This window comes from Heterocephalus glaber, unplaced genomic scaffold (assembly GCF_053883595.1).
Source record: "Heterocephalus glaber isolate CG9 unplaced genomic scaffold, H.glaber_assembly_v1.0 deba00001547, whole genome shotgun sequence".
Lineage (NCBI taxonomy): Eukaryota > Metazoa > Chordata > Mammalia > Rodentia > Bathyergidae > Heterocephalus > Heterocephalus glaber.
In genome coordinates, this window is record NW_028258340.1 from 18,224,124 (window position 1) to 18,245,096 (window position 20,973).

At 37.7% G+C, this 20,973-nt stretch overlaps 1 protein-coding gene across 18 annotated transcripts in view; it reads left to right on the forward strand.

Annotated features, from left to right (window-relative positions):
* The first annotated feature begins 1,262 nt into the window (after nucleotides 1–1,262).
* Tab3 (TGF-beta activated kinase 1 (MAP3K7) binding protein 3) overlaps nucleotides 1,263–20,973 on the forward strand; it is a 70,141-nt gene continuing 50,430 nt past the window's right edge. For 8 of the 18 annotated variants that reach the window (XM_087189888.1, XM_087189887.1, XM_021262589.2 and 5 more), the window contains exons 1-2: nucleotides 1,335–1,461; nucleotides 7,367–7,430. The gene's annotated coding sequence lies outside the window, so the exon portion shown is untranslated. Of the gene's footprint in view, nucleotides 1,462–1,600; nucleotides 1,845–7,366; nucleotides 7,431–20,973 lie in introns of those variants that run through there. The other 10 variants (XM_013074069.3, XM_021262598.2, XM_087189893.1 and 7 more) reach the window with 5 other exon arrangements.

A 20,973-nucleotide genomic window follows, 5' to 3' on the forward strand; every position in this document is an offset into this window, starting at 1 on the left:
TTTCCTCTTTAATTTGCAGAGATGTGAAACAGTTTTGTGTGTGTGTGTGTGTGTGTGTGTGTGTGTGTGTGTGTGTGTCAGGGATGGGGGGGCCTGTTTTTAAAATGGCTTTATGCGTTTTCGTTAACACAGTTTGATGTATAATAAAACTATGAAGAAATATAGTCGTTTTAAATTTAAAAAGAATTTCCTCTTTGCTGGGGATATAGCTCAGTGGTAGAGCACTTGCCTAGCATGCACGAGGTCTTGGGTTCAATCATTAGCACAATGAAATAAAATTTCCACTTTGAGGTATTTTCATGATATCCTCTCTTCTCTGTACTCATTTCTATCAGAACTTACTATGATACACTGTCAATGTTTTTTTTCTCATCCATTTCCAACCCAGAGTAATAGCTCTCTGAGGTCAGAGCATATCTGTTTCCTCAGTACCTGGCACATAAATTCTGTTTGAATAAATAAATGAGGAAAAATAAATCAGAAAACGGAATTATTAGCATGAGATTTAGCACCAAAATGAAAGAAAAAGTTAGATGGTGATGTGAGAAACAAGGAGGGCTGTTACTGCCAGCTGTGAGTCCATCTCTAAATGCACGGGAATCTTTGGATAAATGACGTGAACCAACTACAGGATGAAGAAAGGGCGTCAGAGACTGCAATAATACTGTCACAAGGCGGACTGGGAGGAGCCAAGGGTTGGAAGATTCCCAGCAATGCAAAAGTGAGTTGACTGTTCGAGCTTCTGAGGAATGACCAACTCTTAAGGGACGCCTCTCACTCTGGCACCTGGTCCTGCCAAGCCCTTTACCAGTTTCACTCCCGGTTCCTCCACGCGACTTTAGAGGAAACAGGTAAAACCCGGAGAACAGGGTCCCACCTTAAGGGCCGTTCTGAGCATGCGTATTCCTGGCACTCTTGCGCAGGCGCAGTAACTTTGTTCTCGTAGCTAGTACTGCCCATTTCCGATATGGGGGAGCGTTTGCTCGGGCTAATTTATCACCTTTCTTGTGGTCCCCCGCCCTCCGGTTCCTGTGAGAGAAGCCTCGCGAGATTGCCTAAGGCAGTCCCCAGTGACGCCATCTTTGTCCCTGGCGATCTACGGCGCCCGACGGAAGTCCTAAAGCCGGCGGCAGCCCTAAAACCGGCAGCTAGCTTGCCAAACTCCCCTAGACCGGATCCAGGAACTACGAGGCGGTCCTCGGTGGGAGGGACGCGCAGAGAGAAGAGGGAGGGAAGGGGGCGGCGGCGGCGGCTCTCACCGGATCTGGGCTCCGCGCGGCGCGAACCCGAGGGGGGTCGGGCGGGGAAGCTGCGCCGGCCCGGACCCCCCCGCGGGAGAAGACGACTGGCGTGAGGGCGAGACGAGGCGGCGGCAGCGGACTGGGAACAGCGTCTACCGGGTGTGTCTGCGAGTAGGGAGGCCTGGCACCTGCCCGAGCCTGGGCGTCGTGGGTATCCCAGGTTCGTTCTGGTGACCCCACGTCCGGGTCGGTGTTTGTGTGCGCTTCTGCTGGTGTCCTGGGGACTCGGCTCGGCCCGGAGCCGGGGTGACCACCGGGAAGTGCGGGGCTGCTTGGCGGAGGTTTGCGCAGGGCCTGGCGCGCCCGCGCCCGCCCGGGACGCCCTGAGAGGCGGAGGGGAGAGGGAGTGGCTGGGGTGCGGATTTGTTGCTTGCTTGGCCTTCGCCCCTCGAGTGGAGGGGATGGTGCCTTTCCTCGCCTCTTCCTGGACATTGCGTGGAGTGAACCTTTCTGGACCGGCTTCACGCCCCGGCAAGGTGTTTGGAAATGAGAACTGTCAGCACTAAGGTTGAGTCGGTGGAGGATCTTGAGACAGCGGGGAAGGTTAGTAGTGATAGTAATTGTTGTAGAAGTGGTTTGCAAATAATTGTTGGCAGGTGTTGAGTAAGGAGAAAATATTGTCTGTGTTCCTTTAAAGATCACAGAAACAGTCCTCCGAGGCCCGAGAACGGATTAGAGTTATTCTCATTTGGAGCTGTATGGTTCAGCACCTTGTGCCTTCCCCTAAAGTACATAAAAGCAGAATGGGGGTGGTGGTGATGAATTGGGAGCAAGGTGAGGTATAAAGTAAACTAGCTGCCTGTAAAAATCAGAAGTTCGTATTATTGCTATGTTAAAATATAAAGCATTTTCTGTCTTTACTGAAACATAGCTTACTGAAATTCTTTAAGAAAATTTGCTGATTTTGGTCCAGACTGGGCTTTCCAGTTCAGTGTGTTCCTCAGTGATGTTTATATATCAGACAGTAATTTTAGCATGTATTTGCTTATGGTTCCTAAAGAGCAGATTGACAAATTGACCTTGCTTTGCACACTTTTTCGTTTTGGAAGGATAGGAGACTTTACTTTCTTTGCTTTAGAAACGATTTACAGTAGTATACAAAAACATTGTGAGAAAAATATATTTTGATCAAGAAAGGGCTTTTGAGATGAGAGTTTAATTTTGCACAGTGTTAAATTATGAAAGGCCATCGTCATCCATGGCGTTTGTGATGATGTCTTTTTATGAACACTGGAATAATGCAAGCATATACATGTACATAGTTTTACGTTAGTCTATGATATGGTTTTTACAACTTTAGGCATCTCCTCTCTCCCTGGCCCTCCAACTGGCTTTTCAGTCAAGGGAAAGTTAGACTTCAGTGAAGGTAAATGCTAAGTACCCTATGTGATGTCCATCTTTACATGTGACAGTCTATAATATATGTTCAATCACCCTGAATTTTCTTCCTTCTGTTTATTTGACACATTCTTCTCCTTAATTACAGGGCACACTGTAGGGTTTGTGTTGGCGCTATCATTGGGTATATTTAGGCCCTGGACTTGGTGGGTAAGGTGCATTTGCATTTAATCCTTACAGCTACCATGTGCTAAAGATAATTGTTATCTCTGTTGCACAGATAAAGACATTGTTAACCTCCCGTATTATGCTGTAACTTACACAGCCTATTAAGTTGTAGATATAGACCTCAAACTCCTATGTCTGATCCTAGAGCATGTGTTCTTTCTACCGTACTTTGCATAAGTTTATGTGCTGACTGTTATAAATTTTATGAAAATGAAATTTTTGTTACAAAGAAACCTTTTAGTTCTGTTGGTAATCTTGAGAGCTTTCAGTGTCCTTGACTCAGGATAATCACAAATTTTTTTCTTTTTGTATGTGTCCATTTTCCAGCCAGGGATAACATTTGAGCAGAATTCTGCTGATTTGTAAAGATTCCTGAGAGCCAATAGTGACTTCTCTGAAATTCAGACGTTTTCAGTAACTTTGCCTCCTGTTTCAGCATGCCCAAGACACTTGAAAAACAAATATTTTGTTTATTCTGATCCTGAATACTAATTCAAATGACATTACTAAAATAAAGTAGCAACTATGTGTAGGAGTTTGAATTAGCTTTACGGGAGCTTGGAGGTATGCACACACAAACCTCTACCTTCTCTAGCAAATGGGGTACTTGACAGCTGATTCTATTTTTCTTCTTAATGTAGCGGTTTTGAATTCAAGACGTGGTTTGTAGAAAATATGGCAGCTATTATGAGAACCAGCATAATCCCTTATGGGGCTAATGATTAAAAAACCTTCGAAATGGAATCCCAAGCAGGATCTGAGATGTTAGTGGAACAGCAGGAACATTTTGCAGGTTGTCACTTTTGTCTCCCATTGGTCTCTGCTGTGCTGTCACAAGCTCTTAGGTACTGTTGAACCTGCCTTCTTGGCTCTTACCTCTCTGCTCAAGAGAGAGGGCCCCATCTGGGTAGAGAGAGAGAGTTCATCTGGAAGAACAGCTGTAGAAATCGGGGGAAAAAGATACTAGTGGCGTTCATCTGCTAGCCAGGTCATTTAGTTAGGTTTACTTGTGTGATTGTCTCTGGCTGGAAATTTTAGAAAAGCTGTTATGCACTTTGAGATTCGCTGCTCGATCTTTTAAGAAGTAAATTGTTTGGGGGCCTTTAGAGAAGTATCCCTGTCTCATGGAAATGGGAAAAGAAAAAAAAAGGCTTGCATTTCTCAGTATGTGGTCAGCATGCATGTGTGTTAAATGGAGTGTGGGACTGTGGTTTAAATAATGCCTTGGAGTCTTGACAGGTAATCTTTGGTCTGAATGAGCAAGTTTTTAATTATAGTTATACTCCCAATAAAGAGTTAAATGTACTTTTTTTACTTGTGAAAGTAATTACTCATGGTATTTGTGCTATTAGGGTTAGAAGAAAAACCTGACAAATGATAATGTTACTGAATCCTTAACGAGTAAATAAAAAACCTTTCTGAAATGATTTATATTGTCACTATATACAGAAAAGACATCAGGAAATTGCCTTGTATTTATTAAGATCGTTATTTTCATACCTTCTGCATAATAAATCTCAATTTATTGCCATGGCCACAAATATTTGTCTAAAAATGGAGTGGACCTGACGAAATATTTGAAACTCTCCAACTGAATCCTAAATATTAAAGAACTTTTATTAGCGTTTAATTCATTGACAGCTCTGTTAATTTTTTTTGTCCAGCTCTCCAGCATCCTACTTCCTTCCCTGCTTAAAATTTCTCACTTTATTTTCCTCCCTTTCTTTCTGACGCAGGTACCTGGATCCTCCCCTTAGTTCTCATTTGACACTGAAGTTTTTGACAGGGATAGATGCTGGCAGAGAGGGCACCAAAACTTCTCTAAGTCCATTCCCTTTCTCCAGATTTCTGTGCAGCAAGAGTTCAAGAGGGGTGTGAATATGATCACTTAACCCACCCCACCCTTTATTGAAAAAGAGAATGAGAATTACCAGAGTGAAGGAGGCACTGTCCAGACATCTGCTATGGTTTTTCTTCTTCCCTCTCCTTAAGCATTAATAAGAAAAGTTTGTAAAAGCCCTTGTGCTGTCAGAGCAGGCACTGTTCCCTCTTCTTCTTCCTCACCCCACTCCACTGACATACTTTTTCCTTTCAACTGCCATCCCACCCTTCTTTTCTTCCAAGTAGGTTTTGCCTTCCTCTTCCCCGTCGCCTCCCACCCCCATCTCTGCCTTTTTGACCTGGTTTTATGCTTTTCCTCCTGCTCTGCCTTGATGGGGGAGGTTGAAGCTGTGGTCCTAGGGAAGCTCACACCCCCAGATAGAGAAGAGAAGATTTTTTCCATTTCCAGGACTCAATGGGGTAGGGATGGATAGTTACTTCCTAAGATGGCATGCTAAATGGGTTTTCCCATAGAAACATTGCCTGCAAGGGTTTGTGTTTTGTTAATACTTCTGTAACCTTATGGATGTTCAGGCTTTTGTGGGCTGGATTGGAAATCTAGTACACTGATTATTGTTTCTGTGAAAGCCAGGACCTGAAGTTTATGGGTGATTTTAAAAACCAGCTTGTGTTCCAGAAGTTGTTAGAGGTCGCTTCCTTTTTTAAAAAAAATTAGTGAGATGGTAGGTAGCTCATCGTTAGCTGTTTGAAATTAAGTTGTTATGTGGATCAAATGGCTTGCCTGGGAAATAAACTGACAGGCTCTTTTTTTTTTGGTACTAGGGATCGAACTCTGGACCTTGTGCTTGCGAGGCAGGAGGCAGGTGGCGGAACTACTGAGCTGAATCCCCGGCCCAGGCTTTTTACATGATCAATGAAGAATTTCCATATTTAGGCATATGTTTTGAAGTGCAATTTAAGTTCAGCCCATTTCAGCTTAATGTTCGTTGTTAATGCAGATCTTAGTGTTGTTGAAAGAACAGAGTTTTAGCTTATAAAAAGAATATCTTGTTCCCACAATTTCTTGCTGATGTTTTGAAACTTTTCAAAGGTATTGGACCTTTTGCAGTTATTTTATCCTAATTTACTTAGTGGTAAATATGGACAGTATGTTTGTTTTACCTGAATATTTGAACATAAAGTTATGAATTTGTTGACTGTCACCCCTGTGGTGTTAATACAATTAAGTGAAAGATTTAAAAGTGACAAAAACAAAGCCAAATTTATTTTAAATTTGTTCTCCATAAATGTGCTTAATCTTAGCTTGGTTGAAGGAAATATTCCTAATAAAAGGCAAGGTGGATAGTTTTTTCTTCTAACCGCTGTTTGTTTGAAAAATGCATTTGAGTAAGCACCCTCTGTTCATTGTAAGAGTTTACCGAATTCTTTACATACAGTATGGTGATTAAAAATGAGACATCTAAGGATAAAATGCTCAAATGTTCCAATCTTCTGACATTAACTAGCTGTCTGTTCTTGGGCAAATTGCTTAATCTCTGACCTGCTTCCTCGTTTTTTGAAATAGGGATAATGTAGTATCTACCTCATGTGAGCATTGAGTGAGCTAGAGGATGGATTGTATTTAAAATATGCCTAGCAATGGTAAATGCCTCAAAAGAGTTGTTATTATTACATTGCCATTGTCATTACCACTGTTACTACTTTAGTTACCTTGTGAGATGATACCCTTCTTTCCTGGTGGTTGTTTCCAGCTTGGTAGTAATTTCTTTCCTTTTTTTATTTTGTTTTTTGAGACAGAGTCTCCCTATTTAGTTCAGGCTGGCTTTGAATTCGCTTGTAGCCCAGGCTGGCCTCTAACTTGTGATTCTCCTGCTTCAGTGTTGAATTACAGGCATGTGCCACCATGCCCAGTTCTTGCTAGTAATTTTTTAAAGCAAAGCTTATTGAGGTGGCCAAGGAGAATAGTATATTAACTGCTAGATATATCCGCAGTTGGCCATGGTGAAATAAGTCTGTAGAATATTAAGCTAATTTATTAAGGTAGCACTATTCCTATCATGTTAGGTATAAAGAACTATATCTCTTTGATGTGAGCAAAACTGAGTTGAGTAACTGTGCCTCTATTAAAATTTAATGGTCTTGGCATTAGGCTAGAGTCTGTGTAGAGGGAGCCTCAGTTTCTAAATACTAGTCTATAAAGATTTTAAATTCTCTTTTATAATCATTTTCCTGCAGTGAAAATTTTGCATATGGTTTTCCCAGGCCAACCCAACATATCTGAATTTGAATACTGATAGTACTATAAAAATGAACTTCTATGTATAACAGTGTCTCAGCAAGAATGCGCACTGAGTGCATCAAGTCCTAAAAGATGATTGCAGTCTTGCAGATGAATTTTCTGCATAGTCTTGGCAGGGATTCCCATATCTTAGGAAGGAAGAAAGTTTTCTTGTCTGGGGAGGCTGAGAATATTGGGGGCTAGTCTCTAAGAGGCAGGCATTTTTTTCCTGCCTTAGGTTCTCAAAGAGCTATCCTGTAGAGTACAGTGGTTAAGAGATGGACTGTGTGCCCAGAGTGCTTGCCTTCAAATCTCTGTTCCATTTCCAACAGAACTTCTCATCTGTAAAATGTAGGTAAAAGTCTTGCTTTCCCTACAGGTTTCCTAGGAGGATTAAAAGTGTGAATATGTATGAAGCACTTAAAACAGCCCCTGGCCCATAGGTGAGTGCATAAGAAATGTTATATATTTATTTTTATTAAGCTTCACAGTTTTAGAACCCCTGGAACACTCTTTTCTACTTGGTTGTCCACTGCCTACACCTGTTGTACTTAAATGGGATTCTTCTTTTCACTTTCCACTAAGGAATTGGTTCAGATTTTTTCTTACCATTCCTTCCTTTCTTTGCTTTTCTTTTCTGGTTTTTTTTTTTTTTGAGGCTCTTTTGGGGCTGATTTCGTTTTATAATATTGGAAAAAAAGGTAGCATTTCAAGAGTCTTTTCTGTGAACCTGCGTCACCTGCAATCTGGGCCTTGTGTGGACAGAGATAAATTACTTGAATATAGATACTGACTGGATATTTAATTGGGTCCAAATGTGTTTGGCAGTTTTTGCTAAGTCATTTCTTTTTAAGTAAGCTTTACTTTGAAATGATTTAGAATTAATGATTCTGGTATGTTATTGTTACCTGAACTGCACATTTTATTCAGTATTTTCACTGCCTTAGTTACTTTTCTCATTGCTGAGACAAAATACCTGACACCCAAAGTTAAAGGAGGAAAGGTATATTTAGCTCAAAGTTTGCAGAGGGTTCAGTTCATAGTTGGCTGGCTCCGAGATAGCATGGCCATCACAGAGGAGAAACAGTTCATGGCAGGCAGACGGCAGCACAGTGGTGAAAAAGCAAAGCAGCAAGTGATGACAGCACCCCTCTGTCCCTTATATTCTCTCCAGGCTACCCACCCTTAGGACAGGTAGCACTCACATTCAGGGAGGGCCTTCCCATTATCCACTCCCAGAACTATGTCAAACCAATCAGTGGACCAGTTTAGTAATCACACACCCTTGATCCCAGCATCACACACTTAATCCCAGCATTACACACTCTAGATCCAGCCACCTTTGAAAAGCCCCACCTATGACTGCATGAGGCTTTGGGAGGGCATCTAGATATAACCCATAACAATCACTATCCTGCTAATGTATTTTTTCTGTCCCAGGCTGTCATGTTACATTTAGTCACCAAGTATTTCTCTTTATTTCTGTTTATATTATTGTGATCTCCAGTTCTTTGGTGAATACATTTCTGTGGCTATATATTTGTTTTCTGATTTACTTTTCAGTTTTCTGTAGGTCCTTGAAAGCCAGATGTTTCCTTTGGGGGTGGCAAGGGCAGGCACTCATCTTGGCATTGAACTTTATAGTTTGAAATAAAAAGAGACTCCTAGGATAGTGGAAAAAATCTTATGGTTTTGAGGTTGAGACTAAAACATTTCTCTAATTTAAAATCTTTTCACAGGACTAAATGGGTTATTTTATGTACTATTCACTGTTGAGGGATTTAACTTCAAAATGAAAAGTCATTCTTTTGATATGTTAAACATAATTCTTTGGATATAGAAATGATTTAGTATTAATTGGAGAGAGGTTTTTAGGTCTCAAAATTGATTTACTAAGAAACTAGTATTAAGTTAGTATAATAATTGAATGTCAGTAATTTAGTACATTTGTTTATATGAGCTTCAAAATAAAACCTTGGTTCCATATTGTGGCTCTGATGGATTTTTAAAAGTCATTTTCTGGGATACCATATGGAGTGGGTGCATTGTTATTCTAAATTATCACACATCCCTTAAATTGGATGTCAAAGTCTTCATTTAGTGTAAACAGAATGTTATCTGTTAGGCTGCACATCATGAAATTTACTTTTAGAGAGTCTTATCTTTTCTGCCACAGAAATAACTTTTGGCTATTAGTCATGGATGGCAAAGATATTAATTTAGAGTTGTTTGGTTGAAAATATTTCGGTTGAACGTGGTGTGCATTGAGGGACACTGCCAATAAACAAACTCTCCTGGTGGTTGGAAATCCCCTGGAACTTAGAAAATTGGAAGGGGGTGAACCTAATTAAATAACTTTGTTTATACTTATTTAGAGCTTTTTATGACTTTGGACAAATCATCCAACTTCAAAGGAACTTGGTTTCTTTATTTGTAAAATTGGAGGGTTTGACTAGATGTGTCAATCTCTTCATTAGTTAATTTCTAAGATTTAAAAGCTGCCTCGTTTAACAAAAACTTGTAAGATCAAGTTGCTTGTCTTAGAGCTTTATGAATCAACACTTGTCACTAAATCTAGATGTGTCAATTTCTCCTATTGAATTCAAATAATTTCAGACCACTGTTACTTCAAGTTTGAGAGTCATTACTTGGTTTGGCATCTCCATGAATATTTTTTGGTAATTAGCCTATCGCTTTTTAAAATAGTTACTTGATTTTTGTGCATTGATCTGAAGCAATGCACTTCAGACATTTTGCTCTCATATTACCTAAACAATTTTGAAAAATGCACTCCTCCACACTTAAAAAAAACCAAAAAGCCTTTTACTGAGCTTTAACATAAAATACACATTATTAGTAGTGAACAATCTGGTGAATTTTCACCAACTGAGCATATGTGTGTACCAGCAACTATTTCAAGAAACTGAATATCATCAGCACCTGAGAAGTCCTGTTCACCACCCTGTCACACAGCCATTTTTCTTTAACACCGCAGATTAGTTATGCTTCCTTTTGTACTTTATGTAAATGGAATCCTACTCAGCTCTTTTATGTCTTTTGGGTCTGACTTCTGTGCAAAATAGTGAATGAGATCTATCTGTTAAGTGTGTAGTTGTAGATTATTCATTCTCATTACTGTACATCATTACATGAGTGTATCACTATTCACACACACACACACAGTTGATGGATATGGTTGAAGTAGCTCTCAGTTTTTGGAGAATGTCTTTGTGACCGTGGAATAAAGATTTCTTAAACAAGACTTACCAATGATAATTATTTGTCTTAGTGTTCAAATTGGAAGAGTGGGAGAACCGGTTTATTGAAATATGAGCATTCAGAAAGTTTTAAACTATATTAACATATAACTATTATATATATAGTTATATATTAATATATAACTATATATATTAATATGTAACTATATATTAGTATATATAGTTAAAAACTTTTACTCTGTAAATCTCAGGGAGAGTCAGTATTTGTAGTTAAATCTTCCAGGTAGATGTTTGTGCTCTCATAACTATTTTGGGTAGAATTCCTTCAAAAATGTGCCATGTACTTCCTTGCCTCTTTTGACTTGCTGATTTGTAAGAGTTCTTTATTATATGCTGGAAATGAGCCTTTACACGTTGCAAACACATTCTCTCCTTGTGTGGCATGCTGTTTAATTTTTAATGTGTCTTTTTATAAACTACAAAAATGTAGTCAGTATTTTCTTGTATGTTTTAACTAGATAATCAGGTTCAGTTTAAAATAGCCTTTCTTATCCCATGGTCTTGAGGATATTTTATCTCATCTTCCAGAAGCCTGAAATTGATTTTTTTTGTCTGTAACTAGCGAGGTAGGGGACAACATTACTTTGTTTTCCTTGTATTTTTTTTGTAAACGGATAATGTAATTGTCCCAGCATACTGTCCTTTTCTTACTATTGTGAAGAATCAAATGTCCCTATCTGTTTCTGTTCTCTCTGTTCTGTTCCAGTGGTCTGTCCTCGTTCTGATACCATGTTGTCTTGTTTATTAATAGCTTTATTATAAGGCTTGATAGTAGAACAAGTTCTTCCACCACCTCCTTTGAGAACACCGTGGCTATCCTTGGCCCTTTGCATATTTATATGAATTTTAGTATCATCTTTTCATTTTCCACACACAAACACATAAAAATCCGTTGTTTGAAATTGAGTGGGATCTATAGAGCAGTTTGGGGAGAATTAGCATGTGAATATGATACACTACTGCATTTATTTAGGCCCTCATTAATTTTTCTTACTGTTTATAAATTTCTTCAGAGAGCCACTTATAACTTTTGAGTTTTATTCCTAGATATTTGATGTTTTTTGACGTTAAAAAAAACTTACAGACTTTTTTGTTTACTTCTGTTTTTATGTTGACCTTGTATATAGCATTCATGCTAAACTTCTGTTACTTTTGCTAGTTATCTTTAGACTATATATTCCATCTTATCTGCAAATGAAGAAAATTTAGTTAGTTTTTTTTGAGACAGGGTCTCACTGTGTATTTCAGACTGGTCTTGAACTCACTATGTAGCCCAGACTGGCCTTGAATTCATGGTGATCCTCCTGCCTCAGCCTCCTGAGTGCTGGGATTACAGGCATGTGTCACCACACACCCAGCTTCAAGAAAATTTGTTTCTTCCCTCCAAATCATTAATACTTTGTGTGTGTGTGTCTGGGGGGTTATTGGGGATTTGGACCCAGGGCCTCACACTGAGCTACCTCCCCAGCCCTTTTTGATTTTTTATTTTTGAGACAGGGTTTCACAAAGTCTCTAAATTGCCAGGATAGGCTCAAACTTGGAATCCTCCTGCCTCAGCCTCCCAGAGTGCTTGGATTATGGTCACGTACCACACAACCAGCCCAAATGCTTATACTTTTATTTGATTCTTTTCTTACTGCACTGTCTAGTACTTTTATTATAACATTGAATAGAAGTAGTATTAGAGGGCATCATTCTTGTTCCCTTCCTGAGAGGAAAACTTCCAACATTTCTCCACAAAATAATATGTTTGTTTTAATGTTTTCCTAGATATTACAAGATTAAGGAAGTTTTATTCTGTTCTTACTTTGCTAAGAACATAGCATAAATGGATATTGAATTTTATAATATGCCTTTCCTAATGTTAAAATAATCATGTGATTTTGTTCCTCATCAAATTATATCGATTTCCTGTTGCTAAATCAATTTTACATTCTTTTATTTTACTTTGGAACTTTAGATCTCTTTCACTAGTGAGATTGGCCTCTTTTTTCGTCTGACTTTGTCAAGTTTTTTGTTTGTTTCTTTTTTGCTTTTTGTTTTTTTCCCTTCAAGATGGTCTCACTGTGTGGTTCAGGCTGGCCTTGAACTCACTGTGTAGCCCAGGCTGGCCTAGAACTCAGGGCAGTCCTCCTGCCTCAGCCTCCTGAGTGCTGGGATTACAGGTGTGCTCCCCATGCCAGGTCCTCATCAAGTTTTGGTAACCTTATATACTTGTCATTAATTCTCTGGAAAAATTTATGTTAAAATTGATTTTAAACCCAGTGTAGTGTTACAAGCCTGAAATCTCAGCATTCTGTGAGGCTGAGGCTGAAGGATCAAAAGTTCGTGGGCTGGGGATTTAGCTCAGTGGTTCTGCCGCCTGCCTCTCAAGCACAGGGTCCTGAGTTCGATCCCCAGTACCCAAAAACAAAACAAAACAAAAGTTCGTGCTCAGTTTGGGGAACATAGGAACTTAGCAAGACCTTGTCTCAAAACAAAACAAAAAAATTTATAGAAGGGCGCTGGGGATGTAGCTTAGTGCAAAGGCCCTGGTTTTGGTTCCCAATACTGTGTGGTGGCTGGAAGGGTTGTTTTTATTTCTTTAAATGCATGATAGAATTCAGCATTGAAGAGTTTTCTTTGTGGGAAAACTTTTAACTACAGGTTCAGTTTTTTAAAACAATATTCTTCAGTCTTTTCTCTTCTTAGACCAATTTTGGTAAATTACAGTGGTACCTCAGTGCAGGAACACTACTGTTTGCAAACCGTTTAATTCACAAACAGAAGCATTTGGCAAAATTTTGTTTTTGTTTGCAAGCTGCATTGGGTGACAAACACGACCACAACCATTTTTCCCACACAAACACAAATGTGGCCATCTTTTCCAAAATATTACAACAAACTAGGTTCGTGAACTGAGGGACCACTGTATATTGGTAAAAATATTTGTCTATTTCATTTTAATTTTTAAATGTATTGGTATTATATTTAGACCCTTATCACTTATCACTTAATGTCAGCAGAATCCTTATTTTTATTTTTATAATTCATCCTTCTTAAATGTCCAGTTCAGTAGTTTTTGCTATAACATTTGCATCACACCAAAAACAGTCACTGCATCAATTAGCCATCATTCTCATCTGTTCCCCTCCTGCTCAGCCTTAGGCAGCCACAGATCTTTTGGTATCTATAGATTTGCCTATTCTGAAAATTTCATATAAATGGTATCATACAATATGTAGTCTTTTGTGACTGGGCCTCTTTCACTTAGCAGAATGTTTTCAAGGTTCATCTTCATTGCAGCATGCATCAATACTCCCTGTATTTTTATTGACAAATCATATTCTGTTCACATATACCATGTTTTGTTTCTTCATCAGTTCATGGACATTTAGAGTTGTTTTCCTTTTTGATTATTATGAATAATGCTACCATGAACATTTGTGTACAAATTTTTGATCAAAAATTTGTTTTCATTTCTCTTGGGCCTCTAAATTTTTTTTTAATTTTGTTTTATTGGTACATTTTAGGTATACAATATAATGAAATTCATCTTTGGAAATTTGCACCTTTACGTAATCTCTCTTGGTTCTTATTTTTACCCCTTCCCCTGCCCTCCCTTCAACCCCTCAATCCCTCCCTATTTACAAAGACTTTGTTTCCATTTTTTTCATTTTCTCATATTAATTCCATTCCCTTCTTTCCTTTCCCCTACCCTCCCACTTCCCCCTCCCTTTTTGCCCCTTTTCTTCCTAGTTCACATTATCTGTTATACCTTTTAGTCCTTATTTACACTTTCAGTTTTTCACACTAGAGAAACTGTTTGGTACTTACACATGTGTGTCCTATTGATTTCACTTAAGAGTATCACCTCAATGTGCATCCATTTGGCTATAAATGTCTCTCATTTCTCATTTTTTATGGCTGAGTAGTACTCCATTTTATTTTAAAAAACACATTTTCTTTATCCAGTCTCCAGTTGATGGGCAATTGGGCTGCTTCCAAGTTTTAGCTATTACAAATTGTGCTGCTGTGAACATGGATGCACATATATCACTGTGGTATGACTCTTTTAATTCTTTGGGGAAGATACCCAGCAGGAGAATAGCTGGGTCAAATAGGACTTCCAGTCCTAGTTCTTTGAGGTATCTCCATACTGATTTCCACGGTGGTTGCCCCAGTCGACACTCCCACCAGCAGTGGAGCAGGGTTCCTCTTCCCGCACAACCCCACCAGCATTTGTTACTGGTTGATTTCATGATAGCAGCCATTCTTTCTGGGGTGAAGTGGAATCTCAGCATTGTTTTCATTTGCATCTCTCGAATGACCAGTGATGTTGAACATTTTTTCATATGTTTATCTGCTGCTTTTACTTCTTTGTGTGAGAAATGTCTGTTCATTTCAGATGCCCATTTTTGGACTGGGTTTTTTAATTTGGGAGGTCGGATTTTTTTAAGTTCTTTATAGATTCTAGATAGTTGACCTTTATCTGAGGAACAGCAGGTGAAGATTTTTTCCCACATTGTGGGTTGTCTCTTCACACTGCTGGTGGTTTCTCTTGCTGTGCAGAAGCCTTTTAATAAGAAGAGATCCCACTTGTTGATTGTTTGTGCTAGTTCACGGGCAACTGAGGTTTTGTTCATAAAATCTTTTTCTACACCGATGTCTTCATGAGTTCTACCTAACATCTGTTCCAGCCGGTTCAGGGTTTCTGTTTTAATATTTAGATCTTTAATGCATTTCGATTTTAGTTTAGTGCATGGTGAGAGATATAGGTCTAGTTTTAATCTTTGGCAAGTTGAAAGCCAGTTTCTCCAGCACCACTGATTAAAGAGGCTATCTTTCTTCCAGTGAGGGTTTTTGGCTCTTTTATCGAAGATGAGGTGGCTGAATGTGTCTGGAGTTGTTTCTGCATCTTCTAATCTGTTCCACTGGTCCTCAGGTCTGTTTCTTTGCCAGTACCATGCTGTTTTTATCACAGTAGCTTTGTAGTATAGTTTCAAGTTGGAGGTTGTTATACCCCTTTCCATGTCTTTGTTGCGTAGAATTGCTTTTGCTATTCTGGATGTCCTCTTATTCCAAATGAATTTTTGGATTGTTTTCTCAAGGTCCGTGAAGTATGCTGCTGAAATTTCAATTGGGATCTATATAGCAGTTTTGAAAGTATGGCCATTTTCACTATGTTGATTCTTCCTACCCAGGAGCAAGGGATGTCTTTCCATTTTCTGCTATCATTGTCATTCTCTCTTTTCAGAGTGCTATAGTTTTCAGAGAAGAAGTCTTTGATTTTTTTTGTTAGGTTGATTCCTAGGTATTTCAGTTTTTTGGATGCTATTGTGAAAGGAATTGTTTGACCTATTTCTGTCTCAGTAAGTCTGTTGTTTGTGTAGAGGAAAGCTACTGATTTTTGTGTGTTAATCTTGTATCCAGCTACTCTACTGAATTTGGTTATTAAGTCTCTAAGACTTTTGGTGGCATTCTTGGGGTCTTCAATATAGAGTATCATGTCATCTGCAAATAATGACAATTTGACTTCTTCATTTCCTATCTTTATTCCTTTTATTTCTTTCTCTTGTCTAATTGCCATGGCTAATGTTTCCCAAACTATATTGAACAGGAGTTGTGATAGTGGACATCCTTGTCTTGTTCCTGAATTTAGTGTGAAGGATTTCAGTTTTTGACCATTTAGTATGATATTGGCTGTTGGGTTTTCAGAGATGGTTTTTATCAGATTGAGGTAGAGACTGTCTATTCCACTTTTTTGTCGGGTTTTTATCATAAATGCATGTTGGATTTTGTCAAATGCTTTTTCTGCATCTATTGAGATGGTCATATGGTTTTTGTCCTTGGCTCTGTTGATATAGTGTATTACATTGATTGATTTGCATATGTTGAACCACCCCTGCATCCCTTGGATGAATCCCACTTGGTCAGGGTGTATGATCTTCTTGATGATCTAATGCATTCTGTTTGCCAGTGTCTTATTAAGGATTTTTGCATCTATGTTCATCAGTGAGATTGTAACTTGATATATGTATCTTTTTTTCCCCTCTCTTTTTAATGAATAATTTTACTAGAGACTTAGTAGTTGTAAGTGGTTTTTCCAAAAACTTTCACCTTTGTTGATTCTCCCTTTTATACAGATATTTTTCTAATTTGTTAATATCTGTTTTTATACATATTTTCTTTTCTTTAGGAATTATTTTGTTTTTCTTTCTCTAACTTCTTGAGATGGGTAGATGGATATTAATTTCCAACTTTATTTCCTTCCTAACCTGCATTTAAAAGTACACATTTGTTCCATTTTACTCATGTCCTGTAATTTTTGATATGTAATATTTTCATTATTAATTTCACAATATTTTCTCATTTCCATTGTGATTTCTTTTTTGATCCATGAGTTGTTTTAAAGTATATTTCTTAATTTCCAGCAATTATAATTTTCTATGTATTTTTTGTAATTGCTTTGTGGCTTTATCACTTTTTCTTAGAGAACATATTTTTAGTGATTGAAATCTTAGTTTCTTGAGACCTAATTTTTGGCTGAGCATGTGGTCAGTTTTTGTAAATATGTTAGCATTTGTAAGCATATATTCTACAACTTTTAGATACATCATTCTCTGTATGCCCATTGATCAAGTTTGTTTCTTGTGTCATATTTCTGTACCTACTGATTTTGGTATCCTGCTTGTATTTCAGCTGTTAAGAGAGAGATTGCAAAAATAAGCCAGTATGATACTGATTTGATATATGGTATATCTATTTCTCTTAGTAATTCTGTGAACTTTTGCTTTAAATATAATTTGAGGCCATGCTATCAGTTGCATGCAAATTTTTCTGATGAATTAAACCTTTTATTATTATGGAGTGAGTTTTAAACTTTAGTGATGTTTGTCTATTTTATCTGAAACTAATATAGCTATGCCATCTTCATTTTGGGTGTTTACATGATGTGTATCTTTTTATTTTAAACTTTATTCTTATGTTCTCATTGAGTCTCTTGAAAACAGCATACACTTGCCAGTCTTTTTGTTAATCTAGTCTGGTAATCATTTTCTTTTGGAATAATCTATTTACATTTAATTTTAATTTAATATAATTACTGTTATTTGCAGATTTATAGCATTGCATTTTTCCCTTAGCTGTTTCTTTTCCTTACTCCCTTTTTCTCATCATTTGATTTATTTTTATATCAAATCATTAACATATTATTAGTTCAGATATATTAGTATGTGTATTATTTGTTCAAATATCACATACTCATTTGTCATTCTTTTTATGATTACCTTAGTTTCCACAATGTATTTTTTACTTATTAAAGCAAGCACGTTGTTACAAGATGCTTTTACCTTCCTCCTAGTTGAAGCAAGTACATTAAAATACTTTACCTACCTCCTGGCACACATCCTGTTGTTGTCCTGTAATTTGATCTTCTCTATATGTTTTAATCTCCACAAGAAATTTTTAAAAACTAATTTTATAGGTACATTTTAGATATACATAATGATCACATTCATCATAGGGAATTTGTACCTGTACATGGTATATCTTGATTCCTCCCCCCCATTTTCCTCCCTTCAACCCTTCTTCCTCTCCTTATTTACGAAAGCTTTGTTCCCAAATTTTTCTTTTGTCCTTTTTTTCTTTTCCTTTCCTTTCTCCCTTCCTCTGGGTAGTTCCCCTTCCCATTTGAACATTTTCTTCTATTTCACGATATCTATTATACATTTTGAACCTTATTTACACTTTCAGTTTCTCACACCAGAGAAACCATGTAGTCTTTAAACATGTTTCTGATTTATTTCACTTAAGAGTATGGTCTCAAGGTACATCCATTTAGCTAGAAAGGTCTCAAGTTTATCCTTCTTTATGGCAGAATAGTACTCCATTTTATTTTTAAAAGACCACATCTCCTTTATCTATTCATTGGTTGTCAGTGTTCCTTTAGATTTTTTTCACATGCTTATTTACACTTTTATGGTTCTTCTCTATTTTATTCTGCATCTGAGATATTCTATCTTGTGTTTTCTTTTGCCTTAAGATTTCTTAATGAGTGTCCCTGGATATAAACTCTGTTTTTATTTGTTTGACAGTGTATTTAAGTTATATTCTTGAAGAATATTTTCTCTGCACTGCAATACTGAGTTGGCAGCATTTGCTCCTTCAAGAAACATAATCTTTGAGCTTTTATTTTTCTGGTTGAGAATTAAACTATCAGTCTACTTTTTTGATTCTTTTAAAGTATTACCCCCTGAGAATGCTTTAAAATTTCCCTTTGTTAATTTTCAGCTAGGAATTCATTGAGAATGGTAAGTCGGTTTGACATCTTTTATCATTTTTGGAAATTTTTCAGACATGCAAATATTGGGTCTGCCTCATTCTGGATTCTTTCAGGATTCCAATTTATGGTTGGATATTAGACCATTTCACTGGTTCGTTGTCTATTGCATTCATCAGCTGTTAAATCTGTTCTATGAATTAATTTTAATTTTTGCATTTTTAGTAACAGAATTAGTCTATTTCTTTTAAAAATCTGTAGTCGTGTGTTGTATAACAATCTGTCTGTAATCGACTGCATATATGACAGAGGTCCTATAGATTATATTACCTAGCAATGCCATAGCCATCTTACTTTGCACACTCTATGATGTTTGCACACTGATGTGTTTCCCAAAACATATCTTTATAGAGTGGACCCTTGACTTACAAACTCAGTTCAAGAGGGCTGGTTGTAACTCAAGTTGGTCAATTGAAGGCTCAGGCTCCTCTACACAGCCTTCAAAGTCTCTCTCCTGTATACAGGCAGATCCCGGTGTCCTTAGAGAGACATTGGCCCAAGATTTCTCAACCTCACACAGGAAAGGATGTTGCCATGTTCTTTCCAGAACTCTTTAAGGGTTAAATCTGTATCTGAGACCATCTGGAAGCACAAGCGGCTGACATTTGTGTCATAATTCAAGACTTTGTAAGTTGAAACTAAAATTCTCATCATAACCCAAGTTATTCGTATGTCAGAACAGTTATAACTCGAGAGTCCTCTCTAATTGAGTGATACATACCCATACTTTGTCACTTTTTATGGTTTGTAGTTTGTTGCTGAGATTTTAAAGTTTGGCTTTTCATTTCTTGAACATGGTAAGCATAATTTAAAACCTATGCCAGATAATTCCAATACTTGGAGTCCCTGTGAGCCTTTTTTTGTTGTTTCTGTGGCTTTTGTTCATTTTCTCTTTTCTCCTTGTGTGCCTAGTTTTCTTTAATTGTATGCTAGACACTGTATGTGAAAATTTATTTGAGAAAGTGTTTGAGACCCAAGACAATATATTTCAGAAAAGGGGAGAGAGGGGGAGGGGGAGGGGGAATATGAATGTGTGTGTGTTGTATGTGTCTGCTTGAGAAAATCCAAGACTACTTAAATCTCCACTTTTGAGATTTTCCTTGATCAACCAGATGTTTCAAGGCCACATTGCATTCAGTGTATGGACTAATTTCTGGTTTACCCCAGTTTCTAAGGTGTAGCCCTTCAGGGTCCCAGTCTGAAGGTGGAGAAAGAGGCTTTTTTTCCTTTTTGCCCCTTTTGGCTATTAGGCTGTCAGATATGGTTTAACCTCTAGTTGCTTCTTCTGAATTGCTGGACTCTCCTCTCTGAATTCCAGTTCCTTAGTGGATCTCAAAACACTATCCTGTTAGCTCTTTGACCCGTTCAAGACCGTCATTTCTTCTATTTTGTCTAACTCTGTTACTTGTCTGCAGTGAGAGTTGATGTAAATTACCTGATGTTCTGTAATCAAGTATGGATGGCTTCTTGTTGGGTCTTCACGCGCAAGATTTACTTACAAATGCCAGGGACTTAGTCACTTTTATCTAAACTTCAGACTTGTTCCCTAGTTCTACATAAACTTTGTTTTAAATTGCTGTACTCACTTATATAATTATGTCTTTTTTAATAAGGTTATTCTTTCCTTGCTTTTTCTCCCTCTCTCCCCTCCCTCCTTTCCTCACTCCCTCCCTTCCCCACTCCTTCTCTGTCTGTATAAATGTAAGTAAATGATTTCCTGACTACTAGCAACATTTTGATTCTCTTCAACATTGGCCATTTTCTACACTTGACAGTGGATAATTTTATTGTTTACATTTCAGCTAAGCATAGTGTTCATGACTCTCAGAATATGAAATTTCACTTAATTGCTATTTAAATTTGTATCCATATTATCAACTAAAATTTTTCCCTCTCATAGAAAGTGATACTTTCCTAGTTACTCTTTTACTATCATGACTTATGTCTCACTGTACCTGTCTCGGTATATGTGTATGTGGATATAATACACATCTGCTCTTGCGAAACAGAAAAAAAGAGGTAGGTCTGACATTTTGAAGTTTGCCACCATATGAGAGCTCTCAACCTAATGAATAAATGTGGTGCGTTGCCAATGACAAACTTTTTCTTCTATGTAAATTAATTCCCATGGTAGACTTTTTGGTAACTGTGGGATAATTAGGTCTGGTATTAAGCAGAGGATTAAGAAACAGGGCCTCGGAGAAGTTAAGCAACTTGCCAGTGATCCCACAGCTGGTGGATGATGTGTGTTGTCTGTTATTATAATACATTTTATTTCAACTGTTACAGCTTATATGTGTTCACTGACTTCCCAGTTTTATCATTTTATGTTTTCTCCTTTCTGTAAACCATATATCATGACTCGATGACTCATATGCTAAGGTTAGA